The following is a 22,771-nucleotide window of genomic DNA, read 5'->3' as shown; positions in this document are numbered from 1 at the left end:
ATATTCCATGCAAATGGAAGTCAAAAGAAAGCTTCAGTAGCAACTCTCATATCAGACAAAATAGACTTTAAAATAAAGACTATTAGAAGAGTTCAGAAGGACACTACATAATGATCAAGGGATCGATCCAAGAAGAAGATATAACAATTATAAATATTTATGCACCCAACATAGGAGCACCTCAATACATAAGGCAAATGCTAACAGCCATAAAAGGGGAAATCAACAGTAACACATTCATGGTAGGGGACTTTAACACCCCACTTTCACCAATGGACAGATCATCCAAAACGAAAATAAATAAGGAAACACAAGCTTTAAATGATACATTAAACAAGATGGACTTAATTGATATTTATAGGACATTCCATCCAAAAACAACAGAATACACATTCTTCTCAAGTGCTCATGGAACATTCTCCAGGATAGATCATATCTGGGGTCACACATCAAGCCTTGGTAAATTTAAGAAAATTAAAATCATATCAAGTATCTTTTCCAACAACAACGCTATGAGACTAGATATCAATTACAGGAAAAAATCTGTAACAAATACAAACACATGGAGGCTAAACAATACACTATTTAATAACCAAGAGATCACTGAAGAAATCAAAGACGAAATCAAAAAATACCTAGAAACAAATGACAATGAAAATACGATGACCCAAAACCTATGGGATGCATCAAAAGCAGTTTTAAGAGGGAAGTTTATAGCAATACAATCCTACCTTAAGAAATAAGAAACATCTCAAATAAACAACCTAACCTTACAGCTAAAGCAATTAGAGAGAGAAGAACAAAAACCCCCAAATTTAGCAGAAGGAAAGAAATCATAAAGATCAGATCAGAAATAAATGAAAAAGAAATGAAGGAAATGATAGCGAAGATAAATAAAAGTTGGTTCTTTGAGAAGATAAACAAAATTGGTAAACCATTAGCCAGACTCATCAAGAAAAAAAGGGAGAAGACTCAAATCAATAGAATGAGAAATGAAAAAGGAGAAGTAACAACTGACATTGCAGAAATACAAAAGATGATGAGAGATTACTACAAGCAGCTCTATGCCAATAAAATGGACAACCTGGAAGAAATGGACAAATTCTTAGAAATGCACAACCTGCCGAGACTGAACCAGGAAGAAATAGAAAATATGACAGAGCAATCACAAGCACTGAAATTTAAACTGTGATTAAAAATCTTCCAACAAACAAAAGACCAGGACCAGATGGCTTCACAGGCGAATTCTATCAAACATTTAGAGAAGAGCTAACACCTATCCTTCTCAAACTCTTCCAAAATATAGCAGAGGGAGGAACACTCCCAAGCTCATTCTACGAGGCCACTATCACCCTGATACCAAAACCAAAGATGTCACAAAGAAAGAAAACTACAGGCCAATATCACTGATGAACATAGATGCAAAAATCCTCAACAAAATACTAGCAAACAAAATCCAACAGCACATTAAAAGGATCATACACCATGATCAAGTGGGGTTTATTCCAGGAATGCAAGGATTCTTCAATATACGCAAATCAGTCAATGTGATACACCATATTAACAAACTGAAGGAGAAAAACCATATGATCATCTGAATCAATGCAGAAAAGGCTTTCAACAAAATTCAACACCCATATATGATAAAAACCCTCGAGAATGTAGGTGTAGAGGGAACTTTCCTCAACATAATAAAGGCCATATATGACAAACCTACAGCCAACATCGTCCTCAATGGTGAAAAACTGAAACCATTTCCACTAAGCTCAGGAACAAGACAAGGTTGCCCACTCTCACCACCATTATTCAACATAGTTTTGGAAGTTTTAGACACCACAATCAGAGAAGAGAAAGAAATAAAAGGAATCCAAATCGGAAAAGAAGAAGTAAAGCTGTCATGTTTGCAGATGACATGATACTATAACATAGAGAATCCTAAAGATGCCACCGGAAAACTACTAGAGCTAATCAGTGAATTTGGTAAAGTAGCAGGATACAAAATTAATGCACAGAAATGTCTAGCATTCCTATAAAATAATGATGAAAAATTTGAAAGTGAAATTAAGAAAACACTTCCATTTACCATTGCAACAAAGAGAATAAAATATCTAGGAATAAACCTACCTAGGGAGACAAAAGACCTGTATGCAGAAAATTATGACACTGATGAAAAAAATTAAAGATGATACAAATAGATGGAGAGATATACCATGTTCTTGGATTGGAAGAATAATCATTGTGAAAATGACTCTACTACCCAAAGCAATCTACAGATTCAATGCAATCCCTATCAAACTACCACTGGCATTTTTCAAGAGCTAGAACAAAAAATTTCACAATTTGTATGGAAACGCAAAATACTCCAAATAGCCAAAGCAATCCTGAGAAAGAAAAACGGAGCTGGAGGAATCAGGCTCCCTGACTTCAGCCTATACTACAAAGCTACAGTAATCAAGATGGTATGGTACTGGCACAAAACCAGAAATATAGATCAATGGAACAGGATAGAAAGCCCTGAGATAAACCCACGCACATATGGTCACCTTATCTTTGATAAAGAGGCAAGAATATACAATGGAGAAAAGACAGCCTCTTCAATAAGTGGTGCTGGGAAAACTGGACAGCTACATGTAAAAGTATGAAATTAGGACATTCCTTAACACCATGCGCAAAAATAAACTCAAAATGGATTAAAGACCTAAATGTAAGGCCAGACACTCTCAAACTCTTAGAGGAAAACATAGGCAGAACACTCTATGACATAAATCAAAGCAAGATCCTTTTTGACCCACCTCCTAGCAAAATGGAAATAAAAACAAAAACAAATGGGACCTAATGAAACTTCAAAGCTTTTGCACAGCAAAGGAAACCATAAACAAGACCAAAAGACAACCCTCAGAATGGGAGAAAATATTTGCAAATGAAGCAACTGACAAAGGATTAATCTCCAAAATTTACAAGCAGCTCATGCAGCTCAATATCAAAAAACCAAACAACCCAATCTAAAAACGGCAAAAGACCTAAATAGACATTCCTGCAAAGAAGATACACAGATTGCCAAGAAACACATGAAAGAATGCTCAACATCATTAATCATTAGAGAAATGCAAATCAAAACTACAATGAGATAACATCTCACACCCGTCAGAATGGCCATCATCAAAAAGTCTAGAAACAATAAATGCTGGAGAGGGTGTAGGGAAAAGGGAACCCCCTTGCACTGCTGTTAGGAATGTAAATTGATACAGCCACTATGCAGAACAGTATGGAGGTTCCTTAAAACAGTAAAAATAGAACTACCCATACGACCCAGCAATCCCACTACTGCGCATATACCCTGAGAAAACCATAATTCAAAAAGAGTCATGTACCAAAATGTCCACTGCAGCTCTATTTACAATAGCCAGGACATGGAAGCAACTGAAGTGTCCATCAACAGATGAATGGATAAAGAAGATGTGGCACATATATACAATGGAATATTACTCAGCCATAAAAAGAAACGAAATTGAGTTCTTTGTAGTGAGGTGGATGGACCTAGAGTCTGTCATACAGAGTGAAGTAAGTCAGAAAGAGAAAAACAAATACCGCATGCTAACACATATATATGGAATCTAAGGAGAAAAAAAAAAAAAGAAGGCCATGAAGAACCTAGGGGCAAGATGGGAATAAAGACACAGACCTACTAGAGAATGGACTTGAAGATATGGGGAGGGGGAAGGGTAAGCTGTGACAAAGTGAGAAAGTGGCATGGACATATATACACTACCAAACGTAAAATAGCTAGTGGGAAGCAGCCACATAGCACAGGGAGATCAGCTTGGTGCTTTGTGACCACCTAGAGGGGTGGGAGGGAGACGCAAGAGGGAGGAGATATGGAGATATATGTATACATAGAGCTGATTCACTTTGTTTTACAGCAGAAACTAACACACCATTGTAAAGCAATTATACTCCAATAAAGATGTTAAAAAAAAATACACTAACAGTGGCTACCACTTACTGGGCACCAACGATGTCCCTAATATGTTGTATATTTGTTTTTAATGACCCTGACAGGAGGTGTCACTATCCTCATTACACAGATGAAGAAGCTGAGGGTGATAGAGATAAAGAACCGTGTTCAAAGTCACAGAGGCAGTGAATGACAAAAATAGGACCTGAAGCTGGATCTGCCAAGGATCACAGGTAACGACATGCTTATGATTCCACATCTAGAATTTGTCAGAAGTAACTTGACATAGAGCACTTGGAAAATAGTTGTTTAATTAATTGACAAGAGAATAATAATTTCAGGAGATGAATAATGTTAGACCTACGAGGATATTTCAGATCAAATCCAAAATCCTCATTTCCCAGACCACAGAACTTTGAAAGGTAAGGTGACCTATCTAAGGAACAAAGCAAGTCAGTGACAAAGCTGATATGAAAAATTAAGTCTCATGATCCCTGCTCCAACTGTTCCCTAGATCCTTGGACAAGACCACATGCCAGGCCCATGAACTAGTCTTTCAGCTACAGTGACCATGAGGTGCCCATCTTGGCCTTCCCTCTCCTTCTCTGGGTTCTGCTGGTTCTCCTCTGTTGCCCTCGAACCTTCTAGAAGAAGCCTCACCGTTGCTGCTGTAGCCCTGGTCAGAACGCAACATTCCAGCCACAGTGGTCAGAGTTTCCAGGCCTCTGTCTCCAGGGCTGTGCTGGCTTCCAGGCAGCGTCCGTGAGAAGTGCCTCTTCCACGGCTCAGTGCTACCCTTGGTCACCTGGGCCCCAGTAGTTCTGCTTATGCCAAGAATCTCACAAAATAGTTTTTAAACAAGACCTGCCAGCTTCCTCCACCCTGCCCACCCCAGTCCACACTAATTATAGGCACTCAAAGCCATTCAATGGAAAGAATGAACCATGCTGTCTTCTCTCTTTTTCTTGTCTTTCTCTTCCCAGACTCTGTCCCCACCCAAACTTCATCTCTCTCTCCCCCCAGTTACGTATGTGATAAGACACAAATACCCATAAATATTTCCTCCGTGTGTGTGTGTGTGAATGTGTATAAACGCAGCAGTGATGCTATAAGCAGTCAAATATTCTGTTATGCTCAGTATTAATTTGCTGGCCTCTTTTAAGGGTCAGTCACACAGTTAATGGCTACTACAGCTGCCTTTATTAAAGTTCTGACCACTGGAATTTCTCTCTCTGAGCTCAAGAAATTCGAAGTAAATTGTAAAGCTTGACACAGAATCAGTCTGAGAAAAGGGCAGTGAGTGACAGGGCACCTGAGAGTATTTGTCTCTGTTGCTCAAGTACTATAAGATGTCGCAAGTCTTGAACTGGACTTGGAATCAGTTGTAGGGACTCCATTAATGGAGGTGTGTACAGGTAAAGCCCAGAAGACTTCCTGCAACCTTGAGGAGTTAGGCAGAGAATTCACCAACTGCTGTGTGGCCTTCTGACAAGAAGCCTAACAGGTTTCTAGGTTTTCATCTTACTGGGTGAAGTATATTAAAAAAAAAAAAAAAAAAAAAAAGAGTTCCACATATTCATCTTCCCTTGGTAGATACTCTCAAAAGCTATGTAAGGTCCAGAGAGGTTAATTAATGATCTGTCCAAAAACATGCACCCAGGGATGGCAGAGCCAGGCAAGGACCCAGGTCTTCTCATGTGAAATAGCATGGCTTTCCTGTGCACATACTTACCTGCAGACCTTCCTTCCACATATGAGACACTCCCTCTCCTATTTTCCCGTCTTGTCACTCACCACTAACAGACTCCTCTCTGGAGAGACAGTTATAGAGTCTACTCTTCCCACTGAGCTGAGGCCAGTAGATATTGATAGCTTATTATCAAATGGCCTCCAACTCTTTACAAATGAGTTTAACCCCCTCCTAAGTCTCTTTTTGATCTCAGAACAGAAATTAATTGAACCTAGATGACTCCCAGGCAAATTTCAACCTCTGCAGGCAGATAAATAGTACTACAAAAAGAAAGTTTCGTCTATATGGAGTTACAACCAAGGAAACCTAAAACATGTAACACCATTAATGTTGTAGGACATTGTAAATTTTGACATACAGTTTTCACAAGGAAAGAAACTGGAAGAGAAGATAATTATATTGAGTGTGTGTATGTGTGTGGGGGGGGTGGATTTTTTTAATGGAAAGAAATACATCACTACATTTTAACAGAACTTGAGAATAGAGAGGTAATCTTTGTTACTAAAGGATACAGAGTAAATCCAGCAAGAGGTCTTCTTGGTCTGCATTTCCACCAAATTCTCTGTATCATTCAACACTTTATGACCATACTTTGTTCTTTTCTTCTATTCTTTCATTCAAACACGAATTTTGGCTTGCTTATTATGTGAGGACACGTTACCAGTTGAACCATATTCCCTGCCCCTGTACAAATACTGACTCCCCAACGTGTCCTGACTTGTCTTTTCATTTTCCTTCTTAAATTCTACATGTCTTCCTACCTTTCTAATTGCACTCTGTTACCTTTATGTCAGAAAGAGAAAAACAAATACTAACTCCTTTTTATCTCCTGCTCCTTAGGACATTAGCCAAGGCTAGTCCTTTGCTCTCACAATAATCCCTCTCCCATGCATTCTCTTTTCATCTCCTTTTTATTCATTCTCCTAGCCAGCTGATGACCTCCAAAACCACACTGCCACTTCTGTTCTTTCAACTACGTGCCAGTAGTATGTCTGTTTTCCTAGATTTGTCTGTTTATATTCTGCCATTATCTCAAATCCAACTCATCCAAAGGGTATACATCATCTTCTTTCACCAGCTCATCTCAATTACAGTTATTCTTCCAGTTAGTCAGGCTGAAAAATTGGCATCATTTTTAACTTATTCTTCATTTTTACCTCTTATAATTAGAAAAGTTTGTCAAACACTGAAGTCTATTTATTCCTCTCTATACCTGCTGCCATTACCTTGTGAAGACTTGCTGGTCCACATGTCAATTATTGCAGTGGCTAGATTTGTGGCTTCCCTGTCTCTGGTCTCTTCTCACTCCAACCCACTCTGCATACCCCTTCGAGAAATTATTCCTTCAACACCATTTTCATCATGTCACTCCTCCACTCAAATATCTGTAATGATTTTTTTATAAATAATTCTGAAGCTCCTTGTCAGGTTTTCAAAGCATACCATGTCATGGTATAATCCTGTTGACTAGATTAATCCCAGTACTACTCTACATGCACTTCCTCATCTACTCAGAGTGGATTTCCTATTCTGTCATAAATATGCCACACACCACTTTGTATTTGCTCACGTAGGTCCCATTTTCCACAAGTGGCTCATTCTTGACCCTTCAAGTCTTGAAATTCAACTTATCCTTCAAGACCTAACCCATGCTCCTCTTTCTTTAGGAACCTCTGTTGGTCAGCTGCCAGTTTGCTCCCGGGTCCATCCTCTCCCTTCCCTTGTGCTCCCTGTATCATTACTAGGGAACTAGGCTCCTTTGCCCTCAAGCTTCTAGGTAGCTTTGGGCCCCAGAACCCATAGGAAAAGAGTAAAGGGGAAGAGGAAAACTAGCAGCATTTTTCTTTTCTTCTGTGCTTTCTGTGATGTCTCCAATAATGGCTATGTCTCCTCCATGGCTCTGGCTAATATGGACAGTCCCAGCTTCTTAAGTCTGGAAACAACAACACCTTTCTTTGGTCCTACCAGGTTAAGGGTGGTTTTTGTTTTCCGTGTTACCTCAACAGCCCCTGTTTGGTTTCTCAGCTCTTCTATCACAGGTATGGCCAATTCCCTACATTGAAATTCCCTCTATTTAAATATTTAGCATTTCTGTTTCCCTGTCCAGACTCAAGCAAAGTTGAACAGATAACTTTAAACATCCTTCCTTGCTCTAACAGTCTTTGTCCATTACCACATAATGTAGCCCTTTGTTATATAGGGGTTGGAATTGTGCAATACTTTTTCTCATTTATGCATTCATTCAACAGATGTCTATTAATATATATAATGTACATTCAACCATATCAGGTCTTGGAGGTTGAAGGGCGGGCACAAAAAACTACTGGGTACAAAGCATTTATAATCTTGGTGGTAGGGAGAGTTATCCACACACAAGTCAAGCACCAACATAGCAGTACTTGGATAAGGGTAGAGTGAATGCAACAGAAAATGATCGCTGTCCATATTTAAACTTTTTGCCCTAAGAGATGGGGTTTTAAATATGTGCTTAGAGGATGAAGTTTATGTCCAGAAGGTCATTAAATATCAACTGGTTTATTTTTTCACTGTAGAAATTGCATATGGTATTACTGGGTTATGGGAAGTATAGAATGTCAACCAAAACCAAGAAAATCAAAAAGATTTATTTATTTGGCTGCTCTGGGTCTTAGTTGCAGCACATGGGATCTTTAGTTGTGGCATGCGAACTCTTAGTTGCAGCATGCATGTGGGATCTAGTTTCCTGACCAGGGATCGAACCCAGGTCCCCTGTATTGGGAGTGTGGAGTCTTAGCCACTGGGCCACCAGGGAAGTCCCTCAAAAAGATTTTTAAGGCCAAGAATCAAACACCAATTAATCCTTTCAAAAATTATTATTAGGTTGCATGGCTACTGAATTAATAATGAAAAGAGATCCTTAAAATGAAACAAATTATTTATTCATTTATTTTTGAACTATACTGGGTGCTGGTGAAAAAATGTAAGTCATGGTCTCTGCCCTTGAGAAGCTTACAATCTAGTATGGGACACAAACAAGTAAACAAACAATAATGTATAGCCTGATAATGATAATAATGGCTACCTACTATGTACCAAACATTACACTATTACTTTACTTAAATTATAAAAACAAACATTTTTGCAGATATTATTACCACATATCACATTATTATTGTACAAGAATAAATACATAAATAAAAACATAGACTCAGAAATTGAAACTTTGTTTAAAGGACACAGCTAGTGTGTGCTGGAGCCAAAATATTTAAACCTAAGTATGACTAAACTCAGAGTCATGAGTCACTAATTACAGTGCTTCATACTGTATCTGTCACCACCAGATCATTTTCCTTCATACAACCGTGAATTTATACAGCAATAAAGAGCTTATAGGACTTACCTTACAAAGGAGTTTAGACTACAACCTAGCTAAGGGAAAGAGCTTTCATTGCTAATCTCATGTTTCCTCTTCTTCCCTTATTCAGTAGGAGGTATGTAGGAAATTAAGAATGCATTTGTAGGACATTCTAATTATAGAAACACAATTTTAAGGAAAAAGGTTTCAGGAAAATTGTAATGAGACAGTGTTCTTCAGAGTAGATTAGCTGGAGAAAGTTTCTGTGACCAACTTTGTTGGGAAGAAACCAACTTTGTTAGCTTTGCTTGAGGAACATTGCATTAAATTTGAACCACTATATGTTTGGTTCTGTTCAGGTACAAAGCTGACAGTGCAATTTCTCAGTTCTCCAACTAAAACAAAGTTCAAGAAAACATGTAGTAAGAGATATTTGTATTTCAACTAACCCATACTGAGTTCTTGAAAAGTGTAAGGTGTGAATAGCAATAGGCTGGCTCGACTGGAATTTATGTTTCTCTATGTCACTTTTCAATTGAGCTATAATTAACATACAATAAAATGAACAAATCTTAAGTGTTCAGTCCATTGAGTTTTGACAATTTTATACACCTGTATAGTCACTCCCTCAAATAAAATACTGAATAATTTCACCATCCCAGAAAGTTCCTTGTATCCTTTTCCGTCAATTCTTTCCATAGAGGCAACAACTTTCTCACTTCTAGCCCCATAGATTAGTTTCACCTGTTCTTGGGCTTTGCATAGAAGCAGATAGTATGTATTTTTCTTCTGCATGTAGCTCTTTTCAGTTAATATATTTTTTATGTCCACCCATGTTGTTATGTGTCAGAATAATTCATTATTCTTTATTGCTAAGTAGCATTCCATTGAATTAATATACCACAGTTTGTTTTCTTATTATCCTGACAGGGGCATTTGCATTGTTCCCAGATTTTAACTTTATTAATAGGTTTTCTAGAAACGTTGTTTAAGTTTTTGTGGACTTACGCTTCATACATTTTTGAGTAAATACCTACAGATAGAATTGCTCAGTCATGGGGTACATACACATTTAACTTTAGAAGAAATTGCAGAACATGTCTCCAAAGCCATGTACCATTCTACACTCCCATTAGCAATGTATGAGAGTTCCAGTTGCTCCACACCATCACTGACAATTTACTGTTGTTAGTCTTCTTGATTTTTGCCATTTATACCTTATCTCACTGTGGTTTTAATTTGCAGTAAGCACTTTCTCATGTGATTATTAGCCATTAATATATATTCTTTTGTGAAGTGTTTGCCCATTTGTCTACATTTAAAAAATTTAACTTCTTATCTAGTCTGATTCAACGTCATAATATTTAATTTGATAGTTCAGGTACTCATATATCGATTCCAGAATAAACAGTGATAGATTTGCCTAGGTGGCCCATTAGTGTATCCTTGGATATTATTGGGCATGTTTTGCTTAGTTACATGACTTTACCTCTTCCAGTAATAATATATATGTATTTAAAAGCAGGGAAGGAGAGATATTAGCCCAGGGGTTAACAGAAACTTCCGTGTGGAATCATTAAATCACTTACTAACCATCTGCTTTTGGTGATGAGCCCATTCTGTTTTATTACAGAAGGTTTTTTGTAAAGAACAGTCTTAGTGACACATAATGCACATATCTTAAAAATAAGTGATATTTGACAACCTATAGCTTGTTGAGAAAGGAGCAAACTAAGGTGATTCAAAGACCATTACAGGTGGAAGGGAACTTAAAGCTCATCTCAGCCAAACCACAAAGTTCTAGAAAAGACTGAGGCCCATAGACTTAAGTAACTTCCCAGCCAAGAACAGAACCCAGGTAATTTTACTTATAGCCCAATGCCCTTTCACCGTATTATGATGCCGTTAAAGAAGAGAAGTACTCTCATCTCATTTGTAGTCCAAAGTATTAAAGAATGTCTAAACTCAGTAGAAGTTTAGAAAAATACTAAATGGAGAAATAAAAGCCAACAGAAAGGCTACTTGGAGTCACTAATAAAAATGTGGAATCTGAAGCCAGGAAACCCGGATTTGAATCCCAGCACTTTCACTCATTAACTGCACTTTAATATCCTCAACTGAAATTTGACGTTGATGACAATAAATATGTTGTTATATTGAGAAACAGAGCAGAAGTGTAAATTGGGAAGCGGATGTTGAAACAGAAGACCTGCTGGCCTCCAGAGCCAGAAGTCAGGAGTGGCAAGGAATAATGGGATAAAAATGTTTTATGTAAGATGGGTGACAAAAACTAGGCTCACTGCTTGAGGCTAGGAATTTGCTGTAGGGGGTCTCCACATGCATAAGGGACAGGGGGGAAAAGGGTTGACAGTTTTATCCCTGAAGCTATGTTTTATAGTTTATAGAAAGCTGTGGAGCCAAGGAAGTAGGACTACAAAAACACAGCCTGATGTGGAACTGAGCTAGAAACCCACTGACTCAAAGATTGGATCTCGGACTCTCCGGGTGGTCCAGTGGTTAAGAATCTGCCTGCCAATGCAGGGGACACAGGTTTGAGCCCTGGTCCGGGAATATCCCACATGCCACAGGGCAACTAAGCCCATGTGCCACAACTACTGAGACCGTGCACCACAACTGCTGAATGCCACGTACCTAGAGCCCATGTTCTGCAACAAGAGAAGCCACTGCAATGAGAAGCCTGTGCACTACAACGAAGAGTACCCCCCACTCACCACAACTAGAGAAAGCCTGAGTGCAGCAACTAAGACCCAGTGCAGCCAAAACATTAATTAATTAATTAGTTAATTTAAAAATATTGGATCTCGATACCTCTAAAATCCCATAGAGCTGAAACCTTAAAATGCCATTATAATATCAGGCTTGGGACTGGGTTTATAGGAGAGGTAGTTTCAAAGGCCTGTGAAAATAAAAAACTACTGACTATGAAGAAAAAGAGACAAAAATAATCCCTCTGACTCAAAATTGGCCCATTAGCCCAAATTTGAAATGAAATGATGAAATCTGTAGCTAAGAAAGACAACCAATGAAATCAATGATTAGAACATGAATTAACTCTTTGTAAAATTAATTTTAAGAGACAGTGTGAAAAAGACTAAAATAAGAATGTTAGCCTAGCCAGAGATAAAGGAAGGCATAACACAATTAAAATGAACCAAAGATATGAACAAATGATAAATAATACAAGAATAAGTAGATATGACAATATGAACTTAATTGAAAAAGAACAGAACAGAGATAACAGAGATATAGAAATAGAAATATTAAAGAACAGTTAAGAACCATGGAGAATAAACTGAGACACTCCAACACACATCTAATAGGAGTTACAGAAGAAGAGAAGAGAAGAAAATTAAGAGAAATATCAGAGAAGTTTCCCAACTTAAAGAATAAAATAAGTTCTTAAAATAAAAAACACTCCAAATACCAATGTGGGTTAATAACAACGAATCTACACTACAACACATGAAACTGCAGAATTTCAGGGACTAAGAGAAAGGCCAAATTCTACAAATAACAATTATACTAATGGCATGAATGAAAAAATAACACATATTTGTGCTTACATTTCCTAAAAGAAACATGGAAAGGATAAACCAGAAAATAATCAAATTGCTTACCTACCAGGGACACAAGAGACAAGGGAGAATGACACTTCTATGAGTATCCTTTTTTTGTAATGTTTAACATATGAGATCATGTTAATTACCTACAAATTCAAAACATAAAATTAAATCAGCAAAGATGGGAAAGGGAACAATAAAACCAAGTACAAACAGAAATCAATGAACATAAGTATATCAAATGACTAACATAATCACATTAAATGGGAAAAAAAAAGAGCTTATTCAGGTAACTTTTGACACTGTCCTTTGTCTATATATCTTTCATCTAAAGAAAAAAAAAGAACTGGAAGCAAATGTTGAATTTTTTAAAATTGGTTTGTTTTCATAGTGTTATAACAATATTTAAATAATTTTTTGTGTGTTATGGGATTGAACAAAAGAGTAAATATATTGAAATTTTGGGGAGCTAGCATTCTTACTTGGAAGGAAGGGAATACAAACATGGAATGTGGGAAGGGGAGGATTAACTCTGTGGGGGTGAAATGGAATTGGAGGAACCAGTTTAAATTCATGATTTCATATGGATGTCTATTTCCTGGACCTGTCCACTGAAAGGTCTTGAAAGAAGGACACTCCCATAGCAATGAACACAGCTAGTGCCCAGATCTTGGATTCTAAATATCATTCTCATTAAAGAAACCAGTGCTCCTTGGGAAGATGGCTGATTCGAGAACTGGAACAGGGGAAGTACAAAATAAGTATGAAACATGTTGTACCAGAAAGTTAAAAAGTATCTAAAAAATGGAGGCATATACAAATACACAAAAGTCTACTTGAAAGTGCTACCATTTTAAAATCTAGGACAATTTGAGTGTAAAAATTAATAAGGATTATTGTGGATTATAACCAGTTGAATATAAGAATCCATCAATCCATACTAATAATAAATAGGTAGATGGATAGATAGATATAGTTGGATGGATGGATGGAAGGGTAGACAGTTAGATAGGAGAAATGCTTCCTTACAGATGAATGCCAACTGGTAAATATAGAAGAAATGATGAAATTGGAAAATAACAGTTTGAAACCATTAGAGTAAAAATTAAACTTAGGCAAAAAGCAATAATGAATTTTGGCTAGAGGAAGGTAGTTTTGTGAGTAACAGGACATTTACAAATCTAGAAGTATATCACTACAAATTACTTATAAATTAAGAAAGGAAAAAGCTGGAGAAACCAAACACTTTAACCAAGTGATCAAAATTAACCTTACCAATGAATGGGAAACAAGACATGTGTGTCTGGATGTGAGGTCCCCGAGAAAGACACAATACCATTTATAGAGTAAACGAACCAAAAGGAATATTATCATGAGGGAACATCTGAAAAATTCACATTGGGGAACAATCTTTGAAACAGTGGACCAGTATTTTTCAAAATTATCAATGACATGAAAAACAAAACTGAAGATTTGTTCCCAATCAAAAGAAAATAAAGAGCCATGGCATCTAAATGCAATGTATGACTCTAGATTGGATCCCGAACTGGGGGAAAAATAACAGTTATAAAGGACATTATTAAGGCAGTTGACAATTCTAGAATATGATTTGTAGATAAAAGTATTGTATCAGTGTTAAATTTCCTCAACATGTTGATGAAAGAAGGGAAATCCTTGAGTAACAAGCCCATCTGTTATGCCTCTTCCTCCATATAGTTTAGAATCCAAGTTCAGTAAGAATATTAAATATTCATTTTCCCCCTTCATCACTGTCCAGTCTGCCTGATGAGGCCCAATATGGCCAACATTTCACATTTCCTGATCACTACTCCTCAACTAATTGAGGCTTAGCTGTATTCTTTACACACATGCCAAGGAGGAGAGAGATGATACAGGGCTTTAAGAGTCTGCAGCCTGCCTGAACCCAGCTCCGTGGAGACTTTCATAGAGATCCAGGTCCTGATTGTATTCGTGGGAACCGAAGCTGGATTGAATTGAGCACACAACCTAATTAACAGATTTTGAACCTTAGAAACCTTCATTATGCTAAAAATCCCACATCATCTTTTGAAGCTAAAAAAAAAAAAAAATGTAGCTCTATTCATTACTTTATTGCAATAAGTGCATCATCTCTGCCTTTGAATATTCTGAGGCTAATGGTATGCCAAAGTATGCTGAAAAGAAAGATTCCAAATGTAAAATAGATAGCTAGTGGGAAGCAGCCGCATAGCACAGGGAGATCAGCTCGGTGCTTTGTGACCTCCTAGAGGGGTGGGATAGGGAGGGTGGGAGGGAGACGCAAGAGGGAGGAGATATGGAGATATATGTATACGTAGAGCTGATTCACTTTGTTATACAGCAGAAACCAACACACCACTGTAAAGCAATTATACTCCAGTAAAGATGTTAAAAAAATAAAAAGGATTCATAATAGTTTTTCTTGTAGGGAGTTCTCTGTATGTATACACATATGCCAATGTGAATGAAATTTTTTATACCTGTGTGATGGCCTCTTTCAGCAGTGTGTGCACAAGGAGGTGTGTGTTTACAGATGCACACTGGTGTTTGTGGGTGTAGGTTCATGCCTCTGCACAGGCATGTGGACACCCCTGCACTGATGTATTTCTGTGTGTAATGAAAACTTACACACTGCTGAGTATAAGGTTGATAAACAATATAACTATTCAGGATCTCACAATTGCAAATGACATTAAATCAAACTGAAAATTGTTTAAGCAAAAAGGAAATTTACTGACACATTTAACTGAATTGTCCAAGGTTAGCTTTAAATCCCCATTTGGGAAAGGGAGAAGTAGGGACCCACACCTGGTGGTGACTAATTCTCAGCACAATGCTGCTGAGCAGGAATACCCAGGATTCCCTGACCAGGAGTTCTTGCTTTTGGTCAGCTGATCTGGGAGCCTCCGCTGAGCTCTCCCCAAGGCACTTTGCATTTTTTGAGTTTTAGGCTCTTTGCTTCTGGGGAATTCCTGGAGCAAATAAAAAATCCAGAAGTCTTATCAAATCACCATATTTGAACCCAATAATTGGTCAGGGAATTTCTGTTTCCTAGCAACAAGCCTCTCTTCATCCCCTTCACCCTCAGCTTTGTGGTCTGTCTTGATCAGTCAAAGGCCAGTTTGAAACAGTGGTCTCCCAGGGAATCAAACTTCTTCAAGCCCTAATTTAATTTCCTGCCATATTTCTTGGGCCACTGCATTTGCTCATACTAACTGAAGATGAGGGACATCTGTTTTTTCAACACTAAGACTCTGGGATTCCTGGGTACTCAGATATCTGAAATTTCAAGTTATAGGTAGAAAGGGTTTTCAGAGCAGAACTGTATTGTCATTCTCTCTCTCTCTCTCTCTCTCTCTCTCTCTCTCTCTCTCTCTCTCTTCTTTTTTTTACTTTATGTTTATATAATTTAAATTATTATTGAGATTATTGTTGATTTACATGTGGTTATAAGACAAAGCACAGAGATATCCTCCAGACACTTTTCCCATTTTCCCCATTGGTAACATTTTGCAAAATTATAGTACATTACAATCAGAGTGTGTGGACTCTGATGATATAATCAAACCAATCTTATTCCAATTCCTCCAGTTTTACTTGTGATTATTTTTGTGGTGTGTGGTCTTTGTGTGTGGGGGAGGGGGTAAGAAAAGATGTTCAACATTACATCACTAAGGAGTTGCAAATTAAAAGAACATGGAGATAACACTATACACCTATTAGAATGACCAAAATTCCAAACACTGACAACGCAAATGCTGGTGAGAATGTGAAGCAATGGGGGCTCTCATTCATTACTGGTGGGAAAGCAAGATGGCACAGCCACTTTGGCAGTTTCCTACAAAACTAAACACATTCTTACCATATAACCCAGCAATTATAATCCCTGACATTTACCCAAATGAGTTGAAATCTATATCCACAAAGAGCCTGAGCACGTATGTTTATAGCATTTTATTCATAATTGCCAAAGCTTGGAAGCAAGCAAGTTGTCTTTCAATAGGTAAATGGGGAAATAAATGGTGATACATCCATACAATGGAATATTATTCAGCACTAAAAAGAAATGAGCTATCAAGCCATGAAAAGACATAGAGGAAACTTAAATGCATTTAGTAAGTGAAAGAAACCAATTTGAAAGGCTACATATTTTTTGATACCAACTATATGACATTTTGGAAAAGCTTAAACTATGGAGACTTAAAGCAATCAGAATTTGCCAGGAGTTGTGGGGAGACAGGGATGAATAGGCATAGCACAGAGGATTTTTAGGTCAGAGAAACTATTCTGTATGATACTATAATGGTGAGAACATATCATTATATATTTGTCAAAATCCATAGACTATACAACTCCAAGAGTGAACCCTAATGTAGACTATGGACTTTGAGTGATAACAATGTGTCAATGTAGGTTCATTGATTATATTGTTATTGGTACAATAACAAATGTACCACTCTGGTATGGGATGTTAATATTGGGGGAGGCTTTTGCGGGAGAGGGCGAGGAGGAAGTATGTGGATTTTCTCTCTACTTTCTACTCAGTTTTGCTGTGAATCTAAACCTGCACTAAAAATAAAGTCTATTAAAAAAATTAGTTCGGCATATTTGTGTGGGTCTATCTCCAGGTTCTCAATTCTGTTCCATTGATCTATGTGTTTATCTGTCCATCAAAACCACACAGTCTTGATTACTATAGCTATATGCCTTAATAGAATGATTCCTCTCACTTTATTCTTCTTTACAAATTCCTGTGCTTATTCTAGAGTCTTTGGATTTCCATACAAATTTTGCAATAGGCTTGTCTATGTCTACAAAAGACAGTTCTGGGATATTGAAAGAAATATCATTTTAGGAGAATTAACACCTTTAAGATGTTGAGTCATCCAATCCATGAACACAGTATGCCTCTCCATTTATTTAAGTCTTATCTGATTTCCTTCACCAACATTTTGTAATTTTCATATTCTTAAAAAAATTGTAACTATGTGAGGTTATGGATGTTAACTAAACTTACTGTGGTAATCATTTTACAATATATACATACATCAAATCATTGTGTTTTACACCTTAAACTTATACAATATTATACGTCACTTATTTCTCAATAAAACTGGGGAAAAAACACCTGTTTTGTTAAGTGTAGACACATAAGTGTTTTATTTTCTTTGGAATGATTTTTGAGTTGCAATACCCAATGAAAACTTTGAACTTTCAGGCTCAGGCAAGTTTCCTTGACAGATGTTTTACATATGCAGTCACAAATCACTGCTGGAGGAATTAAGTGCATCCTGTGTGACTCCACTAGAAGACTCTTAGAAGCTTGTGCCTGGTTTCCTTCAGACTTTGCCCCATACACCATTCCCTTTGCTGATTCTGCTTTTTATCCCTTCACTATAATAAACTGGAACCAGGAGTATAAAAACTTGAGTCCTATGAGTCCTTCCAATGAATCACCAAACCTGTTTCTAATGTAAGCGTTTTGGTGCTAAAAATTTTCCTCTCAGGACTGTTTTAGATGCCTCTTACATATTTTGGTGTATTGTATTTTTCAATATAATTTGGTTCTATATATTTTTTAATTTCCTTTGAGATTTTCTTTTTTACCAATGAATTATTTAGAAGTGTGTTATTTAACTATGTAGTTAGAGATATTTATTTCCATTATGGTCAAAGAACACATGTTGTTAGATTTCAATTCTTGTCAATTTATTGAAATCTATTTTATGGTCCAAGATATGGTCTGTTCTGGTGAATGGTTCACAGGCACTTGAAAAAAAATTGTTTATATTCTGCTGCTGCTGAGTGGAGGATTTTTTTTTAATATGTCAATTAGATACTATTGGTTGATTATATTATTCATATACCTTATATATATAAGATACTTTCTTATATATACTCTCTGATTTTCTGTCTAGGAATTCCATTATTTGCTGAGAGGAGGTGTTGAAGTCCTGAATTACAGATTTAACTATTTCTCCTTTCAGCAACATCAGTTTTTGCTTCATGTATTCTGAGGTTCTTTTGTTTAGTCTGTACACTCTAAGAATCATTATGTCTTCCTGGTGGATTGATCCTTTCATATGTAATTTAACTCTTTTTCCACTTTATCAGGTATTAATATACCCACACCTGCTTTTTTGTTTTGTTTTGTTTTGCTTTGCTTTGCTTAACGTTCTCATAGCATGTCTTTTTCCATACTTTTATTTTTGATATAGCTATGTCATTGAGTTTGAAGTGTATTTCTTATAAACAGTGTAGAGTTCTTATGTACTTATTTTTCTAATCAGCTCTGCCAATCTTTGCCTTTGATTGGTATATTTAGACCATTTACATTTAAGATAATTATTGATGTGCTAGTATTTAAGCCTGCCATTTTATTATTTGTTTTCTGTTTGCTTTCTGTGGTTCTTCTTTCTCTGTTTTTCTTTTCTTGCCTTCCTATGGGTTACATGAACTTGAACTTGAACTTCCATCTTGATTTATTTACAGTGTTTTTGAGAGTATTCCTTTTTATGGTTTTTGTAGGATTTCTTTGGGTATTACACAGATCATATATGGCACATCACATACTACTGGCATCAATATTTTACTACTTCAAGTGAGGTGTGACAACCTTTCTTCCATTTAGGTTCCTTTACCTTCCTCACTTTTAAATATCATTGTCTTGAGTATTAGATGATGTTAGAATTTTTGTTCAATCATCATTTATGATTTAGAAAACTCATGAGGAGAAGTGTAGTCTATTGTATGTACTCATATTTTTGCTCTTTTTGCTATTTCTTTTTCCTCTCTAATACTCCAAGATTTTTCTTTTTTTATTGTTTCCTTTCTGATTGAAGAAATTTCATTAGCTGATCTTTAAGGGTAGGTCTGCTAGCAACAAATTCTCCTAGTTTTTCTTCATCAGTGAATGTCTTAATTTCCTATTCATTTTTAAAGGACAGTTTCACCTGATAAAAAATATTCAGTTGACTGTGCTTCCTTTTAACACTTAAAAAATGTTGTGCCAGGCTTCCCTGGTGGCGCAGCAGTTGAGAGTCCACCTGCCAATGCAGGGGATGCGGGTTTGTGCCCCGGTCCGGGAGGGTCCCACGTGCCACGGAGCACTGGGCCCGTGAGCCGTGGCCACTGGGCCTGTGCATCTGGGGCCTGTGCTCCGCAACAGGAGAGGCCACAGCGGTGAGAGGCCCGCATACCGCAAAAAAAAAAAAATGTTGTGCCTCTTTCTTCTGACCTCTACGGCTTCATGTGAGAAATCTATAAGTAATGCCTCATTTCTCTCTGGCTGCTTTCAAGATTTTGAAGCCATTTTGGAAACTAGAGATTTTGTCTTTAGTTTTCACATATTTAATTATGAAGTGTCTTTGTGTGGATTTGGGGGAATTTATCCTGCTTGTGATTTGCTCAGCTTCTTGAATCTGTAAGTTTCTGTTTTGCTTTAAGTTGTAACATCTTTGAATACTCTTTCAGCCCCATTCTCTTTTGCTCAGCTGTGGAACGCTGATGTTATGACTGGTGGTATTTTTGTTATTGTCATACAAGTCTCTGAGGCTCTGTTTTGTTTTCTTTTTTTCAGTCTGTCTATTTTCTTTCTGTTGTTCAGATTGGGTGAATTCTATTGATCTGTTGTCAAGTTCACTGATTCTGTTCTCCTTCACTTCCCTGCTTCTATTCAGCCCATCCAGTAAGTGTTTTTTTTTTTTTAAATGTCTGACATTTTATTCTTCAGTTCTTTAAATTCCATTTGGTTCTTTTTTTGTAAATTCCATTTCTTTGCTGAAGTTTTCTCTTTTTTCATTTGCTTCAAGGGAATTTGTAATTGATGTTGAATCACTTTTGTGTGGCTGCTTTCAAGTCTTTATCAGATAATTCCAACATCATATTCATCTCCAAGTTGGTGTCAGCTGATTGTCTTTCTCATACAAGTTGTGATTTTCTTAATTCTAAGTATGATGAGTAATTTTCTATTGTATTCTGGACATTGTTTCTATTATGTTAGGGGAATCTAGGTCCTATTTAAATCTTTTTACATTATCACTTTTTTTAGATTAAGCATGCAGGTAGGTCCTGGCCTACACTTTTGTGCTGTGGTTCTAATGATAGTGTAATTTGCACAGCACTTTCAACATTACTTTTGTCTGGTTTATGTGAGGTTATTGGGGCTGGTCCCTGCTGGTGCTGCCTGAGGTGGTGGAAGGATTTCTCTGGGCTGGGCCACTGTGTGTTCCTGGTGGGAGAGAGGAGTTTCAGGCCTATGGACACCAAAAGGGTCTCCTGTCCAGGCACTTGTTGTGGTAGGACCCCCTACCTATGCTCCTCAGGTCCCCAGTGTCTCTGGTCAAGAAATGGAATCTCAGGTTCTTATTCTAAGAGGATTCCCTGGCTAGTCCTCTTCTTTTTGCTAAGTTTTTCTTCCTGCTTCCACCCACACACACTGATGTCTCTGGGCAGTGGAGGAAATTCTCAAGTCCAGTTAGGAAGGCCACTTCCCTCAGCTGCTCCAGATCTATTGCCCTTGCTGGTGATGTTTGGCACACCTGATGTTGTCATAGAGACTCCTATTTAATCTAGGAAAGAAGGAGTCTACCTGGGCTGCCTTCCATTGTTAGGTTGGAGGTCAGGAAATTCTGGGATTCCTTTTTCTGTTTTGGTGGAGGGGGGACTACATAAGAAAACTTGCCACTGTGTTTTTCCTCCAGTCCTGGGGTTCTAAATGAGTTTGCCTCTTTATTACCACTTTTTAGAGCTCTCCTTTTGGTTGCCTTTTATTAAATAATGTAAGAGTGTTTATACTTGTGCTTAGTGAGGAGGAACACAATCTATGCCATCTTGTCCAGATGTCATTCTCTTTTCACCAATAAGCCAGCTTTAATCTTAGCTGATCTCTTTCTTATAGAGCTTTTCTGGAGGCCACATGTTAGCCAGTAGACTCTAACATCATGAAAAGTACTGCATAGTCCCCAGAAGAATAAAGGAACTCTCTCTGCCTTTCATCCAACTCAGCCAGTTCTACATTTTTTTTTGGTCAGTCACTTGCAACATCTCACTTCCTGGATTAATTTCTATATCCCTTAGGACCATGGCATAAGCAAAACAAATTGACTAACTAAAATGTTTAAAGGATTTTATTGTAAGAAGAAGGATCACTTGCAGAATTGAAAAAAGAGGGGAACATGTGGAAGAATCAGGCTTGATAGGTCATAAACAGGTAATCCCAAAAGTCTCAGTAGGACAAACATCCTGAGAACTTCATCAGTCTCGCCACTGAAATAAATGAAGAGGAAATATTTCTTCTATTTTGGGGTTATACTATTAAGACTCAAATTACCAGAAAAAAGGGGTCCCTTTGCCTACATTTGTCACAGACCTATTCCTTGGTCAAAAGATGGCAGAGCTCTTTGATTAACAGCCTTTCTAAGACAACGCATGATGGAGGAGAGATAATTCCCTCAAAGAATTTTGCAGGGCTCCATCAGCCCCTTACACTCACTAACTAGTTCTCTTATTTGTAATCATCTCTTGGTCTATACCTAAATCCTGCCTTCACATTTTCTTCCCTAAAATAATATAGTCTTTGAACTAATTGATCTTGTCAAGATTCTTTACATTCCAAGTGATAGAAATCCAACTCAACCTAGCACATGTATACAAAGAAAATGTATTAACTTAGATAACTAGGAAGTTTACAGGAAAACCTCAGACAAAACTGGCTCTAGCAGTTCAAATGAAGTGACTAGGATCCAGCCTCTCCTTTCCACCTCTTACCTCTCCTTGACTCTTCTTCAAATGTAGGATAAGCTTGGCTCCTTACCACGATTTCTTAGCACAAGGTCTTCATGACCTGGCACTTTTCTAGCCTTATTGCCTGCATTTTGTAACTCTGACTTCAGATACTGGCAACTGAAACTCTCCGTATTCCACAAAGATGCTACACCTAAAACACTTAGCTCACCCAACCCGTCTTCACGTACTAACTCCTCTGACCCTCTCCTTCCTGTGCTAGAAAAAACAGATCCCCCTTCCTCAATGCAGGTTTGTTAAATTATTAGTTACTCTGCATGCAATTTACATAATGTCCTAATTTGTCCTTATGTACTGTTCTAAGAATACAATAACAATACAGGTAACAT

The sequence above is a fragment of the Lagenorhynchus albirostris genome, chromosome 5 (genome assembly GCF_949774975.1).
Source record: "Lagenorhynchus albirostris chromosome 5, mLagAlb1.1, whole genome shotgun sequence".
Lineage (NCBI taxonomy): Eukaryota > Metazoa > Chordata > Mammalia > Artiodactyla > Delphinidae > Lagenorhynchus > Lagenorhynchus albirostris.
This window is presented reverse-complemented; position numbering follows the sequence as displayed.